The 21644-nt window shown below is 32.5% G+C and overlaps 1 protein-coding gene across 2 annotated transcripts in view; it reads left to right on the top strand.

The window, feature by feature from the left end:
* The window catches only part of LOC129943417 (disintegrin and metalloproteinase domain-containing protein 12), a 208313-nt gene that overhangs the window by 156587 nt on the left and 30082 nt on the right, over positions 1-21644 (top strand). The gene's annotated exons all lie outside the window — the stretch shown is intronic.

The raw sequence follows: 21644 nt of genomic DNA, 5'->3' as shown, positions 1-21644 counted from the left end.
TCTTCATGGTCATCCTGCACAAACTGACGAGTTTTGTAGAGATACCAAAGTTAGACATGGCTCCATACAGCTCGTCGCTGTAGATTCTGTCATATGCCTTGACATCAATGAAGAGATGGAGGGTGTCGATTTGATGGTCTTGGTTTTTTTCCAGGATCTATTGTAATGTGAATATTTGATCGACTGTGTACTTCAATGGTCTAAAACGGTTCTTGACGATGGCCTTTAGACGTTTATATATTACGGCAGAGAATATTTTGTGAGCGATGTGAAGTAGACTGACGCCTCTATTTTTGATGCAGCTTAGAGGGTCTCCTTTTTCAGTATCGTGAAAAAAATACCAGATTCCATTTATCGGGCTTGCTTAATTATAACCATATTTTACAGATAAGTTGGTGCGTACTCCTAACAAAATTATCTCCAGCTGCTTTGAAGAGCTCGCCGTTCAAGCCAACTGCTCTAGCGGCTTTGTTAGACTTCAGCCTAAATTTAGCAATATTAACTTGGTCTACGTCGGTAAGACGAGTTTTTTGGCTTTTGTCGTCTATATTGCCTGACTTCATAGTGACATTATTTAATCTTTGACATGTTTAAATGAAAAATACAACTACTTGTCCGTCACTTGTCAAATTTTTTCTCATTCAAATCAAATCATTAAAACTATTTGCTTTTTGAATCGAACCTTACATAACTAATTTTAAGAATTACCATGACCAACTGGCATTAATTAGTCTCTTAAGGTCTGACAATATTATTAGAACTTTTACTCAAAAAATTCGCTCCAAATTTAAACTACCTGTAAAACTGTCACTTATAAAATTATTTTTAATAATATAAAAAATAAATTTCCTTAAAAAATAAAACTTTAAGTCAAATTCTAAAAAAACTTGAAAAGCTGACAGTTCACCTGTTAAATAAAAAAACACAAAAATCATATGTCAAACTTTAAATATTGTATCTAACAATTGAAAAACCACAACTTTATTCAAATCTTAAAGACGTACGAGTTATGCCACTGAAATTGTAATGAACTCTTTAAAATGTCTTTCAAATGTCAAACTCTCTGTAATCTGAAAATAGAGTTTTACGTACACGGAAACCAATATGTTCAACAGGTTTTTAATTCCATTAGGCAGTAAAAAATATCTATCTGTCAACTGTTTCTGTTACAAAATCTATAATTCGACAAATATGAACTGTAAAATCCTCATTTTGAAGGATATTTTAAGTCAAGTTTTATTTAAATATTAGAGAACAAACTTTCAAAAATCACCTTTTATATGTCAAAACTGACAAGCTATTGTTTACTATGAACGGAAATCAATTTATATTTTTTAATTAGAAATCTCCTGAAAGGATTTCAAAATTGTGATTTTTTGTTTCATTTTTAATAATTCTGCCAATTAACAAAAAACCCAAAACGAACCTCACATTTAACTTTTTTTGAAGAGACAAATTCTGATGTCTTATTCTTATCATTTTATCTCACTCTCACTTGATGATTTTAAAAAGAATACAAATTTGGTAAAAAAGGAGTAAGAAAGAGATAATATGATAAAACGTCAAAAAAGTTGCCTTATAAAAGGTCAATTAAAGTACCGTGTTCTAAGTGAAACTATAAATGAGTTTCACAGAGATACGCTCTTTCAATTCTGTCTTACAATAAAAACCTTGTGAAATATAATTTGTCTGTAAAAAACAATATTTAAAAAGTTTAACTAAAATAAATTAAAATCATTTGTTTATAAAAACAGGATTGGAAACTAAGACATAATTGTCACACTTAAATTTGAGTGTTCCATTAATTTAAATGCTTTTTAAAAAAAAAAAGAAGTGTCAACATAGAACAAAACTGATTTACTTTGAGCATGATTTATTTGCTCAGTAAAACAAGTTAAGTAATGAACTGTCAAATCTTCCATCACGAGAAATTGTGTTGTCAAAAAAAAAAACTTTACACAAACAAATGTCAAAATTTAAAAAAATATACAGCTATTACAGCTGTCACCTTCAATTTGTAGAAACCAGTATGTCGAACATCAATCTTCAAGTGGAAAATATTTGTCATCTAATCATAAAACAAATTTTGCTTTCATTTTTATTTCTAGCACTGATTCACTATTGTTTTGCAAATTCTGTTGCTTTTTTGTTAAAGAAGGTGTTCTGTTGTCCCCACTGTACGTAATGTCACGTCATTGGCAGTAGTTTACTTCATTACGTAACTGTCATGTAATTTGAATTTATTCTATAATAAAAAGTAAAAAAGATCATCTGCAACCAAATTGACACTTCTTGTATAGAATTTGAAGACGAAAAAAAGTAAAAATCTCAAGAATTAAATTCAATGTAGACACAGTTCTTTAATTCATTATTCCATAAAACGTATAGATACCATCACCGCATCGAGAATTCCTCGGTTGCCACTTCAATTCCAATTCCAACTCCAACCATCATCATCTCAGGGATCAGATTGTGGTCAGTGAATAAATTTATTCATAGCTGTCTATCAATTTTTGTTTTTATTTAAAAATGTTTTTCTCTTTTTTTCCATCTTTATCTTCATTTAAAACCTTTTAAGCATTAAAAATATCCAGATTCATCGATTGAGTTATGTGTCTCGTTAGATATTCCAGGAAAATGTTAAACAAAAGGGTTCGAATTTAAAAATATCGAAGGAGGAAAAATTGAAGTTAAATGAAACTTTTAAATCATAAGTGTTGAGTTGATAAGATAAAATATTTCAACCAACACAAAATGCATCCATTTGAAAATTAGATAGGTTTGCCTTAGTAAAATTTTAGAAGAAAAAAAAGATGAAATCAGTTTTATAGAGAAGCCATCGTTTTAGACAAAAGGATAACCAATTAATTTGTTGGATGGGAAAAAAGATATGAGGGTAAATTTGTAACCTTTTTATTCCTATATGATCGTAAGGTAGGGATTGAAAATTAATTTATTGTGAGTATCATAGAGATTTTAAGAATAATGACATGCTGGTGATTTGAAGAACTACATTGATTTTAAATGCAATCCGTGCATTTTAAGATTAAACTATATTTTGTTTAGGTATAAAATAAAAAAATCTTTATTGAAACCTTTTAGTTTTGTCTGATAAGAGTGTTTAAGACATGACTGCCGTTGGGGCGATGGCTTTGAATAAAAAATAAAATCTAGAAAACAATCGGACGTACTTGCTGGTGTATTATCAAAGCAAATTATAATTTCAAATTTGTTGCTGCATTAGAAGTTTCGACAGTTGTGAATGTCAAAATATGTGTACCTCTCTTTCAGTCAGCTTTTGAATTTGATCATATAAATCTTTCAATTCCAGGACAACGCTTCCAAATAGTAGAAATTTACTTTCGCAGAAAAAATTGTTTTTGAAGTTCATAGACTACTTTGGCATTTTACAGTGACTAAGCTCATTTCAAAACAACTGTTTTAACTAATTTCTGGTCAAATAAGAAAAATTCTAGTATTTGGAGCAAATCACCATTCCATCCATTAAATTTGACTGTTTTGTGTGGTTTACAGGCTGGATGGCCGCATGATCGGTCCTTTTTTTACTCGAAATGAAAAATAAGCTGCTGTAACGATGAAATGTTTCTAAAACTTCGCCAAGTAAATATCGTCACAGTCCAACAGACTGAATAACTTGCTGTATACCGAACTTAGCTATCAATTTATTGCAGAATAATTTTTACAAATTTATTTCCATAAGTAATCCTACCTCCTCGTTCTTGCAACTTAACACCTCGATTTCTTTTTAGGTCGATGTTTATATATTTATTGTTGTAGTACTGGAAGCCATTATTCAACCCAAAATGTACGCTATATTGCTTGATTTATTGAAAAATGTAGTTAAAGATTGACATGATCGAGTGAACCGCAGTTCTTATTGCTTTAACACATAGTGAGTTGTTCAAAAAGTTTAAAATTTAGAAAACAATATTTTAGCTTGGTTTTTCCGTTTTTAATATTTTACTAAATATTGCGCCATATTGTATTAAATAATACTTCTCGAAATTTCTTCAATAATTCTATAGAATTTTAGAAATCTTAGCGTAGAAAATATGGAAACAAATATTGTTAATAATACACGTTTCGATTTTTCTGAAGGGATTGTGTTTTTAACTTTCCATAGGAAGTTATTTTTATTTGTCTAATTGAAAATGTTGGAATATCTCGAAGTTTCAATAAAAAATCTTAATCACAAGTTACTCGAGAGATATCAACTTTTTTTAGACCTCATTAATCATCATGAATTCCGTCGTAATCAGAAAGTTTTACAAATCTCGAAAAACTGTATCATGAAATTCGTTCGTAGTGGAAAATCTCATACAATTTTGCATTCCGAACGGATTTCATGATACAGTTTTTCGGGATTCGTAAAAATTTCCGATTACGATGGAATTCATGATAGGGCTGAATATGATAGGTAGGTAAATATGGGTGTCACAAGCAGCTCTTGCTGTGAAAGTCAATTAGCTCTAAAAATTACCGTAAATAAAACTTGAAAATCATAAAATAAAAGATAAAATTATGTCGAACTTATTTTGACAAAATCAGCTTAACTAGGAGCCTTTTTGTCGCCTTCAGAAAGGAAATCAGGTCTTTGATTTTCATCTCGGAAAGTTCATCAAGATCTTTAAGACCTACTAAAGCTTAATATTCTATTGGTGTAACGGACCAGGGCAGGATATTTATAAGGAAAGTAAATCACAGTTTCCCTTTTATGTTGGCTTCCGCAGCTACGGCAGCTTTGCTGCTTAACATGATTTTTGTTGCCTAATCAACAAGGTTGATGATGAGGCTGGATATTTCATACCGAAATTGTTGGGCCAGCATAGAGTAGATTGTAGCAAGTGATAGCCATAATAGCCACCTGGCTATCAACGCAGACAGCCGTGTTTCTATTTTGGTTTAAGTTTGATTCGAGTATTTACATGCTTCTCTGATTGCTAGTAATTCCTTACTTACTTAAGGTGGCGCTACAGTCCAGGGCGTACATGCACCTCAACCAACATGCGTCCGGACAGCTCGGTCCCCAGCTAGCTGTTTCTGAGGTTCTGTTCCATCTTCGTGAGCCATCTGAGACACGGTCTTCCTCTACTTCACCGTCCCTTCGGATTGGCTTCGAATACCCAACCGTTATAGTTCTATAGCATGGTCTAGCCCTCATTGAGCACTAATATTATCGGCCCATCCAATTAGTTGGATTGTGCCTCTAGTGTTGACGGTTGAGTTTTGTACAATTCTTTCCAGATCGATTTTGACATATGCGAGAAATCGAGAATTGGAGAATTTTTCAATTCCTCGCAAGAGGCAGTACCCGTGAAAAAACTTTTAGTTGGCATAAAGGGATCGAACCCAAGACCTCTCGCATGACAGTCCAACGCTATAACCTTCGTGCCACGGGTACTACCTTCAAAAATATAAATGCCATTTTATTAATTCAAAAAAAAAGCCTTGATATATAATTTTTTTTTCGAAAATCGTTGGAGCCGTTTTTAAATTAATTTGTTTGTATATACACATTTAAAGAATGTAGTTTTATAGAGCTTTTTAATATACATTTTACATTTAGTTTTCGTAAGAAAATATTAGCTCGTTTTTGAGATATAAAATTTTGAAAAAAGTAAAATTTGGCATTTTTGACCATCAAATAGTAAGACAGAAAGAGAAACTTATTGAAATCGATTAATTTGTTTTTGAGAAAATTTAAAAGCAAATTTTTAAAAAAATTTTAGAAAAAGTTTATGAAAAATCTATTGGGTTGTATTTGAGATAATCGAAAGAATATTGGGAGGATGACATCGTGTCGATAGATTTCGACACAACCATCTTTACTGACGGCTCAAAAATGGAGTGCGGAGTTGGTTCTGGGATCTTTTCTGAGTCCCTAAATGTAGCTAAATCCTTTAGGCTTCCTGACTTTGCTAGCGTTTTTCAGGCTAAACTGCTGGCAATAAGGGAGGCATGTAAGGCACTTAAAAAAAACCCAAACCAAAACCAAATGTGGCTATCTTTACAGACAGTCAGGCAGCTGTCAAAGCCATTAACTCGGCCATATCCTCATCTAAATTGGTCAAGCAATGTCGCGATGAGCTTGTGAACCTGAATATTAACCTCGGTGTCACCCTGATCTGGGTTCCGGGCCATAGTGGTATCGTGAGAAATGAACGGGCTGACGAGCTAGCCAGGCAAGGATCGGCCCTTCATAGCTCACTTGCGGAAATGGTTAACATTTCTCTTGGCGGTATGAAGGCTAAAATCTTTTCTATCTACAAAACTGAATCAAACCGAAGGTGGAGCAATTTATCTATATAGGCCTATAGAAGTTCATGCGGAGAAGTTGGGTATCTCCTTCAACACCTTTTGCCATAGTTGCAGTGACCAAAGAGAAAGTGAAACGATAATCCATTTCCTCTGCAAATGTCCTGCTTTGGCAAAGACTAGAATTAAATAATTTGGAAAAGCATTCTTTCAAGAACTTGATGAGCTATCTGAGACAAAGATTAGAGACCTAATCTTTTTTCTCAATGCGACAAAATGGCTCTAACATAATCGCTATGAAGCTTCTCTATCAATCTATCCCTTTCAATCAAAAGTCAAACAAGTTTTTGGTATCAAAACGGCGCACTACAGCGCTAATTGGATCTCCGGCTAGGTTGCCTAGAGATCGCCATATCAACCTACCTACCATTTGAGATCATTAAATTTTTTTAGATTTAATTTAATTATTTTGTAATGTTAACTTATAAAATAAATACGCCAACGAAATTATCCAGTATCTTTTCAACAGTATTTCAATTTTATAGTCTTATTTAAAATTTTTAAGACATTAGTTATAATATGTTGCTATTTTTGAAATATTAATTATAAAATTATCCAAATTCATAATGTCAGCTATCAATTTTCTCTTTTTAAGGGTTGTCAACCCTTGACTTCTCTCAGTTCAATTGCAAATCTTGCGTTTATTATATTTTATTATTTTATATTTTATCTTATAAAATAAAATCGATGAAGAGCCACTTAACCAAGTACCTACTATGGGCCATATGTTTTCTTTTTGTAAGAATAGTTAAAACAAAAACGTCAAGTCATCACTTGATCCTTATGCAAATCAATATTATAGATTTCTTGTTTCTTTGTTGCCTATATATGCAATGCATAGGTAAGGTAGTTAAAGGTCATGGTCATGGCCATAATTTGCACTTCGTGTAGACGTATGAAACAACAAAAATTCTCTTTTTTGCTTGTTAATTAATATTATTCTTTTTATTTATTTATTTTGTTTGCTTTGTATGAAGTCATAAGTGTACCTATTTGCCACTATACCTATGTACTTGTATGTAAGCTTAGTTGAATATGACATAATTATTCGAAGCGAAACAAACAAAGAATATGAAGAAAATTATATCAAGAAAATAGAATTGAAAATTACGTTTCCGTGCTTCAGAATTTAAGAGCAGTACTGTAAGCAAAATTTAAACTTAACAATTTTAGAAAACTGCCGGTTTGATATAATTCTGAAGAGAATTTAAATGTTATGCGTATAATTGTTCTTGGAAGTTCGTTCAAAAAATAATCATAAAAAAGAAGCACCGATTCAAACAAAATTAATTGGGTAATGGGTACTTTCGCGAGTTTTATTAATTTTCGAAAACATTTGTGAAATTAAAACTCGATGAAGCGAATTTGTCTTTATTTTTTATGGTATGATTTTATACTTTTGTACCCATGGCAATCAAAGTTCTATAAGTTCCTTTACAATTATGTGTACCTCAAGTAAAGCGAAATCAAAGCCTTTATAAGGCGTTTTATAATTTAAGTTTTTAAGTGCTACTACGAGTACTACTTTGAAAAGTAGGTTCCTTTTTTTAGTACTCAAAAAAAAACAATAATTCGTTTATTTTTTCAAGTCTTATATGAGGTGTAAATTAGACAAAGGTTGTACATCATTTGAATGATTTTTAACTTTCAATAGGAAGTTATCGTAATCCGTCCGATTTATCAAATTGAAAATTTTGACATTTATCGACGTTTCAAGGTCCCTAGAGTCGAAATAAAAGATTTTGAGAGAGATGTATGTGGGTGCGTGTGTACGTACGTTCGTACGCCCGTACGTCTGTACGTTCGCGACGGTTTCTTCGTAGGTTATAGCTCAAGAACCTGTAGAGATATCGACCTCAAATAAATTTTCTTATACAGATAATAATGCAGTAAGATAGAGAAAAAACTCTCAAAAAAATTGAGTGGGTGGTTTTTTACCATAGCAAAAAAAAAGTGAACATTTTGGTTAACCCTAAATATCTCACGAACCAATAACGACTTGAATCAAATTATATATTGCACCGTGATACTAAATAATTATATTTTTGGGAAAAAAATTCCAATTAAAGTCAGCTTGACAAATGACAGCTGGTAAAATTTTGAAAAAAATCGAATTGAAAGTTGTTTTATACAAAATAAAAACCTAAACAAAATATTACTCAAAGTTGGTAAAAATTGATTTTCGAAGCAAATATCAAATCAATCAAATATCTTGTAAAGAACTTGAGATTATGTATTCTTACTAATTGTATGTTATAGGAAATATTGTTTTCAACATTCATTTATATTGTTAGACAAATCGAATTGACAGTTTTCTTGCAAAATAAATGAAAACCTTTAAAAAAACACAATACTAAGAGTTGGTAAAAATTGATTTTCGACTCAAATTTCTTTTGAAAAATGTGAGATATTGACTTCAAATTAATTTCATTGATAATACAAATTTTTAAGAAATGCTACTAAAATTGGTAAAAATTGGGTTTCGACTGAAAATCTCGTTAACAAAAATAGATTTCGAAATCGAACTATTTCATTATATGCAAAATATTTTGTTGGCAATTTTAAAATTTTTAAGAATAATTCATCTGACAACTTTTTTTATTGACCACGGAAACATAGAAACTCTTAAGCAAGACAAATCGATAAACAGGATGGGAAGTTATCAGTGTGGGTTGCATCCCAGCCTCTTTTTTAAAATTGTATTGTTTCTGGTATTGTTTAAATATAAAAGCTTTTTCAAATTAACAGTATTTCTTAGAAGCTGCTCATATCTGTTACCATCGCAAATAATATTTATTTATTTTTGTATCCTAAAGTGAAGTTGTGTTAGAAATAATGTTTGCCAATAAATATAAACATTTTCTTGAAGTCTTAGGTCACCCAAGAATTAATAAATTGTGCCCTAGGATCTCAAAAATGTTGTGCCAAAAGATTATGGCTGCCAAAAACCTTTTAGTACTGGTTTTTTAAATGTTCGCATTAAAGTTATTGCAAAATTATTGATATTTTTGTACTATTCAAAAATTCAAACATGTTTATTCCAAAACTGTATTTTATAAGTTCGTCGGAAACATAACTCAGACAATTTTCAACCGATTAACGTGAAATTTTTAATATTTCTTTAAAATAACGTGCACCTTTTTCAACATTGCATAGTTTCTTGGTTATTGAAAATTATGTGACGATTTTGTCAAATTTTTCACTTGGAATTGTACCAATTGGTCAAATAATAATATATCGTGAAAATTATTCGTACTTTTCTTACAAGAACTATTAGCCCGGCAGTAGAGCCTTTAAAAAAACACTTAATTACAAAATCGCTGCACATTCGTTATTTGGAAATTAATTAATTAAGAAAAACTGAATCGCACAGTAATATTCTTCATGAAAAAAGTAAAGATTCTGTGATTCGACCTACACTGATAACTGTCGATATATTTTAAAGACTTACAAAATATAAATAATAAAGATTTTGTGTTAGATAAAAAAAAAGTTCTAAATCAATATCTTTCTTTCTTCTTTAAAAACTTAAGTCAAAAATATTGTTTTATCAGTTAAAAGAACATTTTGCGTATGATAAAATAAGTTTGACATAAAATATAAAATATAAAAAGCAGTCAATTATATTTTTTATTTTAAATTATACCAAACGTTAAAAAACAATGTGTTTCATAAGATAAAATTAGTTTGAAGCAAATATCCTTTCTTGTTGCAAAGATATTCGAGTTCAAAATCAATTTTTACCAACCAAGGTTTTAATCTTAATATATAAATTAAATTAAGTATCACGTTGTTTCTCCGCGATAGATTCCTAACCTACTTAAACGATTTTAATCAAATTGCGATATGTCAAACTTCCAAAAGTTTCATATAAACTACATTTTAATAGTACAACCACCACATGTTGCAAAAGCTAAAGTATAGGTTAAATTTTTTTTGTAGTAAACAAAATACAGTGAGTTCTGCTGTTTAATTTTTTGGTGTTGGCAATTTTCCTAACTAGTTACTGCGGTATATGTTTGGTTATCAAAAAAATCACCGGAAATATTGTCGAAGCAACCATTTTAACTGGAAAGTTTAAAGGAAAATTGGTCCTGTTGCCACGTATTTCAATGATAACTTCAGATTCTACTTCTACTTCGTTTAGCTTTGTCATGTCTATAAATAAGTCTGTGGGCCAAAAAATTATCATTTATGGTTTTGATTTTTAAACCCTATGTTTTTCTCGTGTTTTTCATGTTCACGTGTAGGAAAATCGTCGAACCTATTTGTGTTAACGAAAGACAGATTAACCAAAAATATTCTGAAAATTAAAAGTATTTATAATTCAAAATGATAAATATTATTGTAAGAAAATATTAAACTATCCGCCCTACCTACCTCATTTATAAGTTTAAATGTCACATCTTATTTAGAAAAAACCTAGTAATATACTCATTTGTTAAAAACTTGAATAAAAAATATATAACATTTTAAATTTAATTATTTGTATTGATTTTTACTTACATCAACTGTATTCAAATATTGATAAATTTTGTTTAGTCTTTCCCTTTCAAATCCCAAACAAGGAAAATGTAATACCAGCTTCAAAGTTTCCTTCTTTCATTTTAATAACGGGTATCGATAGTAGAAAATCATAAATGAAGGTTGCCATGTCTGATGTTCTTCTACCGTTCGCCTTAAATAGCCTACAATAATTTAATATGACGAAGACGTCATAGCAACACGTGGCCGGGTCAGCTAGTTTCTAATACAAAAAAAATGTTTTCAAGACGTTATTCATACAATTTTTTTGAGGTAATATCATTTTATGTTTGCTAAATATTCAAATGTTTTTTTCAGATTTTCGATATATAAAAAAATAAAAAACGACACATATTAACCATAATTGTAATTTAATCGATTTGAAAAGTTAATTAAACACTTTTCTTAAATATATTTGATGATAACTCTTACGGGGCACGCTGCATAATTACATAGCTTGAGTTCAAAAACGAATATAGTTATGCCAAATTTCGGGTAAAACATCAAATGTTAAATTAAATAATTGCTTTAGATAATTTGTGTTCTCACACAAAAAGTATTTTATCTAATCAAATAACTATTAAATTAAACAAAATTAAAATTCACAAATAACAACACATTTTTCTAGACATAGTACATACATCAATTTATGAACTTTTGGCCTTGCCACCAGTATTCATTCAAGAGGTTCCCTCTTTGCATGAGAAAAAAGGTCAAAAAGAAAATAAAAATCACAGAAAACCATTTTACCTACCTCATACCCAACCTAGGCTATAATTGAAAAGCCAGAAACCAAACAACCCATCAACTATGCTCGTACGTACCGTACATGCATTAAACAAAACCCAACCGCACAGAAACCAAAAACTCTTGAATTAATTAATTACTAACAAACAAACGAAGAATTTGTTTAGCAAAATATAGTGTTGTTTTTTTTTTTAATATAACTCGTATAATGTATATTCGTAAAATGCGGCGTTGAAAGATACGTATCCATACGCACAAAATCCCAGATGCACTCCTCTCGAAAACTGAAACAACCTCAAGCTCGAAATGTTTATTTTTGTAACAAGGATTTGCAAAATTTCTTATCCCACCGATGATGCACTCGTTTTATTAGGCACTCGTCTTTATAAAATACACTCTGCATCAAGCGATTAGTGCTTTTGGTAAAAATTGATTTATTTCACATTTTATAGCAAATCAATAATTTGCAACGATTTTTTTACTGACTATTTTATGGTGTTTTAGAATTCAAGGTGTCTACATGAATGAAGGGATCTCAAAGCATTTTAAATTGATCCCGCTTAAGAAGTTTTACTTTTTGGGCTTTATTTGACTTATTCGATATGAATTTCCAAATGTTTCAATAAAAACAAAATCAATTTGAAATCCAATCCAGCGTTACTGAATGTATGCGGAAAGACTCTTTTCTTATAACACAAGTAGCTCACTACTTTAATGCTTGGATTCACCTGAAAGGCAAATGTATCTGAGATGCGGTTGTAAACCGAGTAAGAAAAAGATGGAAGCGAACGCAAACCGAAAATCCCCTGGTTAACGTGTGCCAAAAAGATTCAAAAATATTAAAAGACAAAAAAAGATACATTTTCTGCGACAGCCGGGAAGATTTTGTTCTGCAAATAGATGAACGCTAAGAACTCATGACCTATTCGTTCCGAATGGCAGCTTCAATTGATTTCACCATTTCAAACCCTTTATCCTCCAATTTTCTTCAATAAGTTCGTTCTTAGAAATGAAATAAGGGAGGCGAGCGCACAAAATGGCACCTTTTCTTTTTTATTTCTTTTGGTGTATTCCAGCAACACTTCTTTTGACGTAAATTTGTGCCCAGAAAAAGTACCTCGTTCGGGTGAAAATTTCAGAGCAGCCTTGAGCGAGAAAAAAAGTTAACATCCTTTTTGACGGTTTTATTCTTCGCCTTCGTGCATTTCCCGTGTCAGGGTAGAAGTGTGAAATTATTTGCAGAAGGAAAACTCACTTTAATCTTCCACATGCCCTATGCCACGATATTATAGCAGAACAAAAAAAAAAGTATCTACAAAGAGAAAAGTAAGGAATATCATTGACATTGATGGATGTTTTTTAGTATTCATAGTAAAGCAAGTGCAATCATTTCCAGACGGAGGATTAGATATGTCAGCTGGAAGCCCAGAAGCAGCATCAGCATCAGATGCGAGTGAGAGTTAAAAGACAAAGAAATCATATAAATTCAAGGCCAGTCGAATGAGTGCCATTCGAGCGAGAGTGGAGGCCAAAGTTCTGGAAGTGATTTACAAGACTTAAGTGCTTATAGATTGTTTAAAAATAGATAGAACATTTACTCATGTACTCGTATGTATGTAAATGTTGTAGCTCATGAGTTATACGTATGGATAAATAATAATTTTAATTCGAGATTTAGAGATTCATAATTTTGTATATTTGGGACATTTAAAGTCACTGGATATTTATTGTCATTTGTGTGTTGCCATTATTTTTACATTCAACTAATTAACATTTGGCGCAACTTTAAAAAATGTGTTAGTTTTGGAACACACATATCTATCTTTTCTAAGAAAAATAAATATGTCCTTCAGTAAGTACTTGTTATCAGTCATTTGTAAAAATCGTGCCCGTCAGTCGTTATTTCTAAAATTTTAAGAAAATATAACATTTTTTGTAAGATTACAAAATTTTTTATAAAAGATATATAAAAATACTTGAGTCCAAAACAGTTCTCATTTGTTTTTGTTGGTTTTGGGTTCTTTTCTAAAAATAAGTTGTAAACAAAGTCTAGTCTATCTAAAAGTTAACAACAACATTTTGCAAAGTAAAACCACTGGGAATGCTGTGAATATGAAAGGACGTCTTCTCCAGACTTCCTGACTGAACCGAATCAAACTATTAGACAGGATGATTCATCCAATATATACGAACAAATCCAACAATCCCTTTCTCCCGACTTAGAGAAAGTAGACGTTTCCATATCTAAGCTGAAGCCTAACAAAGCCTAAAATGTTTGTTTTCACGCCATTTAGAATTTGGAAAAAACTTATAATTTAATGCTTGAAATTATATTCATAAAATTTGTTTCTAAGAAAAAGAGCAAATATTCAGTTTCTAAAGGAGAAACCCTGAATAAGAGATCGTCAATTTTCTATTAAGTTGCCTTTAAATTCCTGAAACTGGCCTTAAATTTCATCATATGTTTTTGAAGTGAAGTGATTTTTACTTGCGACATATGTATAGGAACTATGTATATGGCAAGTATTGTACTCATACAAAATTTCGGACTCGTTTAATCAAACACAAAATTACGATGTTAGAAAAGTCGAAAAAAGTGGGTCCCCCCTTCCGTCCGTCGGTCAGTCTGTCTGTCTATACTGGCCGCTACAGCCCAAACCATTGTGTCGATTGATGTTAAGTTTTTTGCCGTTTAGCGTAAAGTGTTTTTTTTTCATTTTTTAAGACAAAAAACAAATTTTGTTTCTAAGCTTTAATAAACTGATTTCAATAATCTTCTCTTTTGTGTAAGCTCTTGTCGACAAGCAAATGATCAAATTGATGATGTTGATGATTAAAAATGTAATTATTTATTTTCGACTTAAAAAATAAATAATTTTTTTTTTACAAACCTCGATACCTCAAAAAGGAGTGAATTGTTTTTAATTTCATTTAAATGTAAAATGTATAAGCACTAAATAACTGCATACCAAAAATATTTGTAAGAGAATATTTAAAAATTTTATAGATATCTATATGAATTTAAAAAAAAAACCGTTCGAAAACAAAATTCATCTAGATTTTTTTTAAAATAAAATGTCATTTCAATTTTTAAGATTAACTTAATTTGCGACCCAGTCGAGCATTATAATTCTTTCAAAGTTGATAAAAGCTAACAAAATTAAAGAAAACTACTTTTATAAAGTGAATTTCTTTAAGGTGCTCTAGAACTGAGATATAAATACGAATTTCAAGAATATAAATGTCCCAAAAACAGCAAAAAAAAAAAAACACTTTTGCTAAACTGTAATGGCTAATTGAAAAATGCAATGAACGTTTCAAATCTATTAATTTAAAGGCTTTGAGAACTGAAGTTAAAAGATTTTCTGAAACGAAAGTTTCTTCCAAACTTATTTGGTTCTTATTTTATATTCAGAGAAATTATGTACTTTCTTAAATTTAAGAACCAAACATTCTTCTCTCTACAATTATTTAGTTTTGTTGACTTCTTTAAGATCAACACATTTCCTAGCATCAGCTCCAATCTACGAGTAAGAAGACTGATAGCGATAGTAATAATAGACTTCCAAAAAGAAAGAAACAACGTTAAAAAAAGCCAGAAAATTCGTAATATCGGATTTTTTCTCATGTTCTAGGGTTTTGAATTGTTGTTCCGTTTATCGCATTAACAGAAACGGCAACAAAAAACTAATATATTATTTTTGGAAGAAAGCTACTTTTCAAAACAATGTTTAGATTTCTGCGTGGAAGGAACAAAAACCCTCTAAGACATTGTGATATCAGATGTATGACATATTTAGAAAACTGTTAGAATCTTGGAATGCTTTCATTATATGGAGTCATCCAAATTAAATAGTCAGAGTATACCTTACTGGACAACAGTGTTCTAAAATAATTTAATAACTAAAGTTGTCACTCTAGCCCTTGAAATGTGTAAATGTTTAAAAAACGTCTATATGTTAAGAGCGTGGCACCAACAAAGTCCTTAACTATTCTGTAAATGAAAAATAGGCACTCTACACTGTGATGTCTCATTCTGCATCCATAGTCATATTTTCTAAGTTTCAACTTCTGATTTCCCTTATTCGAAACATCATTAAAAACATAAGCCAGTCTATAATGACTTTATCATCTTTAATGCCCAACCTTTCTGCATCTAGAATTCCATGATGGGACTTTTAAGGTTGTGACACTTTTTTTCAATTTCCAATATATCCTAACATAAATAAGTTATAATGTATATAAACATTAAGATTTTTATTCAAATGTATCTTGTATCTTTTTTTCTAAATTGTCAGTCTTAGCTCTTAAGCAAAAAAAGGAAACAAAAACAAAAACAAATAAAATCAAGTATTTATGAATCCAAACAAACGACATATGGTAGAAATCTCAGAAAATGCTACTTCGGCGCCAACTTAAATGTAAACATTTATGTTTTGTATATATAAATTTATTGGACACATCCGAGATTACATTCTACAATATAAACATATAACATGCCTCCATGTAGATTGCATTAAAAGTAAAACGAAAGGGTCCCGGAAAATTAAATATTATAATGGGTTTCTAACATGTCAATAATAATGATTACAATCAGCATCAATGCATTTAACATTTAACATTAAGACAAAAGAACCAACAAAATTTTAATGGTGAATTTTTTGGTCTTAAAAGATTTATATTATTTTTATATGTATAATGTTTACAGTAGATTGTATATATAAATAATGTATGGTTATGGTATACAAATGGACAATCTGCTAAATGGAAGAGTTTAGTATATAAGAGTTAAGAGTTTTGTTGGCTTATTTATTACATAAGAAAATCCATAAAATAGAATTTTTATCACCATTTTGTAAACATAATTTATTTCAGTTAGGAAATATGTCCATCTTATATTTTATTAGACCTAAATAAAATCTTCCTAGATACATGTATGGTAGCTACTTATGCTAAAGTGAAGAGAACAATTTAAAAGCTTCCATCATCTGGACGATTATTCATATCTGATTTAAGGCAAGGCTTAAATTAATACATTTGTCGGGAAACGAAATTATACCAACTTTAGAAAATGACCTAAACAATCTGGGACATTGTCTTTTAGAAATATTACAATTATGCACAATAATAACCAACATTTTTTAAAAAGTCCTTAAGGAAATTTTTTGTGGACATTCCCTATAGTATTTACTTTAATCCTAATTTTGGTACATTTGCTTAAAGAAATCCTACATCAATGACACAAAACTAACAAAGTATTTTTTGAAGTTCTAGGCAATTTACTGGTGGAATATTCGCAGTAAATTATTTATTTTAATCCCAGTTGTGGGCTTTTGAAAATTTTACAATCATTAAAAAAAAAAAAACAACCTGTTTTTTCAAAGTCTTTTAGAGAATTAATCTGTGGGATATTCGCAATAATTACTTTAATACCGATTGGGGAACATTAGTTTTCAAAAACTTTACAACCATGGCAAATAACTAACCAATGTGTTTTTAACGGTATTGCCAGTGGATTGGTGGGATATTTGGAATAATATTTACTTTATTCCCAATTCTGGGACACAATTTTTTAGAAATTTGACAATCATTAAAAAAAACTAATCAACGTGTTTTTTTAAGGTCTTAGCAGTTATTATTATGGGATATTCGGAATAATTTCAACTTAATCCCAATTGTGGGACATAAGCTTTTAGAAATCGGGATATTCGTACAAAATTGGAACTTTAAAGCCAGTTACTTGTAAGGATATTTTCAAAAATATTAAAACTTCTCTTACTTGCCATAAAAAATCTACTTTAAAATATCTACTTGTTTGTTTAATTTGGGTTTTTGGGGATATTATGTGGGATATTCTTACAAAATTTTAACTTTAAGGCCACTTACTTGTCAAGATATTTTCAAAAATTATTGAAACTTCCCTTACTTGCCATACAAAATCTACTTGCTTGTTTAAACTGGGATTTTGGGGTATTATGTGGGATATTCGTACAAAATTGTAACTTTAAGGCCGGTTACTTGTAAAGATATTTTCAAAAATATTAAAACTTCTCTTATTTGCCATAAAAAATCTACTTGCTTGTACTGGGATTTTGGGGGTATTATGTGGGATATTCGTACAAAATTGTAACTTAAAGGCTAGTTACTTGTCAACAAGGTTTTTGGTTCTTAAGTTAAAATTAAGATAATTTTATACGATACAATTTGCTCTAGATCATCTTTGAATTCTGATTCGAAATTTGTGGGATAATCTGTATCATTTTAAAAACTTACACAATCCGCATATTAAAATTTGTTTGTATGTGAAACGGACACAGGTTTTTTTCTCAAAACCTACCTCTGTCTATCAACTCCTACTCTCACCTCCCCGCGGTAAACATCGGGTGCCTAGTACCTCAACAGGCGATTGAGTTCTAACCCCAGTGGAAAGTTGTTGGGGGCAGCAAACGGGAAAGGGGGGAGAGGTGTTTCCACTAAGGCACCTCTCCTTATCCAGACGGCAGCGGACGAATTCTCGAGATGGAATCAACAGTGGCGTCTACAGTTCCAGTAAGGTTGAACTACTTAGTGAATACCTTATAGGGCTTCTTCGACATATTCGGAACCCAGGCCTGTAAGGAGCGGTTTATCCGGTTCCCCGTCCTTGGAGTTATACTAAGGATCTGGCCATACAGGTTGGCGGTTCTTCCGTCAAGGTGACTTCCTGACCACGTTAGAAAATACTCTAGTTGGGAAGCACCAACAATCCTCGGATACGGACGGATTCACTGTTGACAACCCAAGCAAACGAAATAAGGACAACGAACTTCGGATCTGTACGTGAAATGTTAGTTCCCTTAAACTGGGCCACGTGCAGCCGAACAATTAGCGGAAGCCCTAAACTGCTGCAATGCAGATATAACCGCCATCCAAGAAGTGCGATGGGAGAGACCGAGCAAACGAAAACTAAAAGACTGCGATGTAAACCACGGTGACTGCTACCGAGATCAAAGACAGCGTCTTTTTGGGTGTGGATTTGTTGTTGGAACTAGACTCAGGCAAAAAGTCTTGAGGTTCAACAGTGTGAGTGAGTGCATGACGACAATCTGCATCAAGGTTAAATTCACCAACATAAGCCTAATATGCGCGCATGCCCCAACAGAGGAAAAAGATGAAGACAACAAAGACATATTCTTCGAGCTCTTGGACAAGAGATATGAGAAGTGCTCTGGCTATGACATTAAAATTGTCTTAAGAGATTTTAAAGCCAAGCTTTGAAGAGGAAACATCTTTGGTGGCACAATCGCGAGATACAGTCTGCACGACACCACCTCCGACAACGGATTCAGGCTGATCGATTTCGCTGCGGGCGAGGCGTTCTGGTAGCTAGTACGCAGTTCACACGACACACATGTCAATGTTCACAAGGGAACATGGAAATCTCCTGATCAATCAACCGTCAACCAGATTGACCACATTGCGATCGATGCACGACACTTCTCCAGTATACAGGATATCCGAACATTCCGAAAGGCCAACATTGACTCGGACCACTACCTCTTTGTTGCCAAGGTACGGCTACGGATATCCCGATCCAAGCCAAAACAAGGAAGTACTGTGAGAAGATTCGACGTTAGACGGCTACAATCGCAAGAGACTTTCCGATCGAGTCTCTAATAACCTCTTAAGGAGTCCTATGCTGCCTGCATTAAGCATTGAAAACTAGTCGCAACATTGCCTTGCAGTCATCAGATATGCCTCCTCTGAAGTACTAGGTTTCACAGGGCCACAACAGCGAAACCAATGGTTTGGCGACGAATGCCAGCAAGCTCACGCAGCGAAACAAGAGGCATACAAAACGGCGCTGCACAAAAGGACGAGAGCTGCTCGCGAGCTCTACGAGCAGAAGAGGAGATAGGAACACCGGCTTTTGATATGGAAAAAAAGAGAGCACGAAAAGCCATGAACCAAAGCCTGTAAAGATGATCAGGGGAACATCGTAGTAGAACCGCAGTCTATGTTAAGAACATGGAAAGACCACTTCTCCAAATTATATAACAGCGATGACGATACCGAATTCCGCTGTAAAGGATATAGAACCACTCAACCTCCGTGTACAACAGCTTCCATAGGGAAGAGCTTTACAGAGCAATGTCTAGTTTTGGCATCCCTGTAAAACTTATCCGTTTGTGCAGAATGACGATGGAGAATGCACGCTGCTCTATCAAGGTTGGAAAAGATCTCACCGATTCATTTGATGTCAAAAAAGGTTTTGGACAAGGCGGTGCACTGTCATGCGACTTCTTCAACAATCTCCCAAAGGTCCATTCAATTACTCGGATACGCAAATGATATTGATATAATTGGAAGATCAAAGCTTGATGTTAGTGGAGCGTTTTTGAGCATTGCGACGAAAGGGAATAAGTTGGGTTTAGTGGTCAATGAGGGCAAGACCAAGTATATGCTGTCATCAAAAAATAACACTGAACAACGACGTCTTGGACAAAACGTCACCATGGACAGCTAAAGCTTTGAGGTATTTAAGGACTTTGTCTAGCTAGGCACCGCTATTAACTAAGACAACGACACCAGCGCTGAAATGAAACGAAGAATAACTCTTGCAAAATTGAGTAGTAAAGTCCTCTCTCGAGCATCTAAGATCACCATCTATCTATAAGACACTTATCATCCCGGTTCTCATTTATATCGCTGAGGCCTGGTCCCTGTCAAAGAAAGATGAGAACTTCTTAGATGCAAAGATGGAGAATGGAGGAGAAGACATGACTACGAACTGTATGGGCTCTACAGCGACACTGACCTAGTTAACAGAATTAAAGTCCAACGGCTTAAATGGCTAGGTCATTTAGAACGAATGGATATCAACGCTATAGCCGAAAGGTCTTTGAATCCAATTTCGAGGGCAATAGAGAAAGACCGCGAGTCAGGTGGCGCACGCAGGAGGGTGAAGACCTCAACCAACTTGGCGTGCGAAACTGGAGACTGCTAGCTTTTGACCGAACTTGCTGGAGACGCATGTTGGTTGAGGCCCAGGTCCGCCCCGGACACTAGCGCCACCTTCAGTAAGTAAGTAAGTAAGTATATGGGAAGTTGATGACCTAAAGCCTTTTGTATCACGCTCTCAAAAACCTTAAAATTAATAACTTGTCTGAACTCAAATTTGTCCTGAGCTGAACAATATTTAATGCCTTCGAATGTCATGCCAAAGGTGTGGGTTCAATCCCTGTTTGTGAGTAATTATTTTTGTCATTTAAATTTTTTTTTAAATGAGCCGTTTACATTTGGACATAACTGTAAGCCCCCCTCCATCCCTAGCATTACCTTGGTTCCTCACGAGCCTTAGCACAGTCACTTTTTTTAAAGACTTTTTTAGCTGAACTAACATGCGTTATTTAAAAAATCTTGCAAATACTCTTAGAAGTTACTGTTTAACCTAATTCCTACATTTGACAGCTGTCAAAATACTCCGTAATATATTCATCACTCAGACAAAGCCACAAATCTTCCTCCGAAATAATCCGAATAAATCCTTTTGTCTGGTTAAGTTGATTATTTACAAAATGACTGTGTTCCCTTATTTGTATCCTCACATTAATAAAGTTTACTTTAAGATGTCGCTTTGACAGATGCATTTTACTTTTATATCCCCTTTTTTTTGGTGTAAGAATTTTCATATGACACTTTTTTTAAACTGTCACCAATCTTAATCAATACATACTTATAATTCTTAATTCTTCGTCTTCAAACCAAAGCGAATAAAAATGACCCTATACCTATCAACGAACGGCAAAAATATAAAGACAAAATCTGATAACTTTCAAAGCCATCTACAATATCGTAAGTCAGATTAAGTATACCGTGACAAATATGGTCGTAATATGTGACAGCTCGTTGAAGAAAATTCAACTTATGCGATAAACGATATGTAGTGCTTCTTTTCGATGTCATTTTTGTTTTTCGAAAGAAAACACATGAAACATTTACACATCGCTGCCTGTAACTCTTATAAGCTTCCTTAATGTCATTAATTATAATGTCAC

This window comes from Eupeodes corollae, chromosome 1 (assembly GCF_945859685.1).
Source record: "Eupeodes corollae chromosome 1, idEupCoro1.1, whole genome shotgun sequence".
In the NCBI taxonomy this organism is placed as follows: domain Eukaryota; kingdom Metazoa; phylum Arthropoda; class Insecta; order Diptera; family Syrphidae; genus Eupeodes; species Eupeodes corollae.
This window is presented reverse-complemented; position numbering and strand designations above follow the sequence as displayed.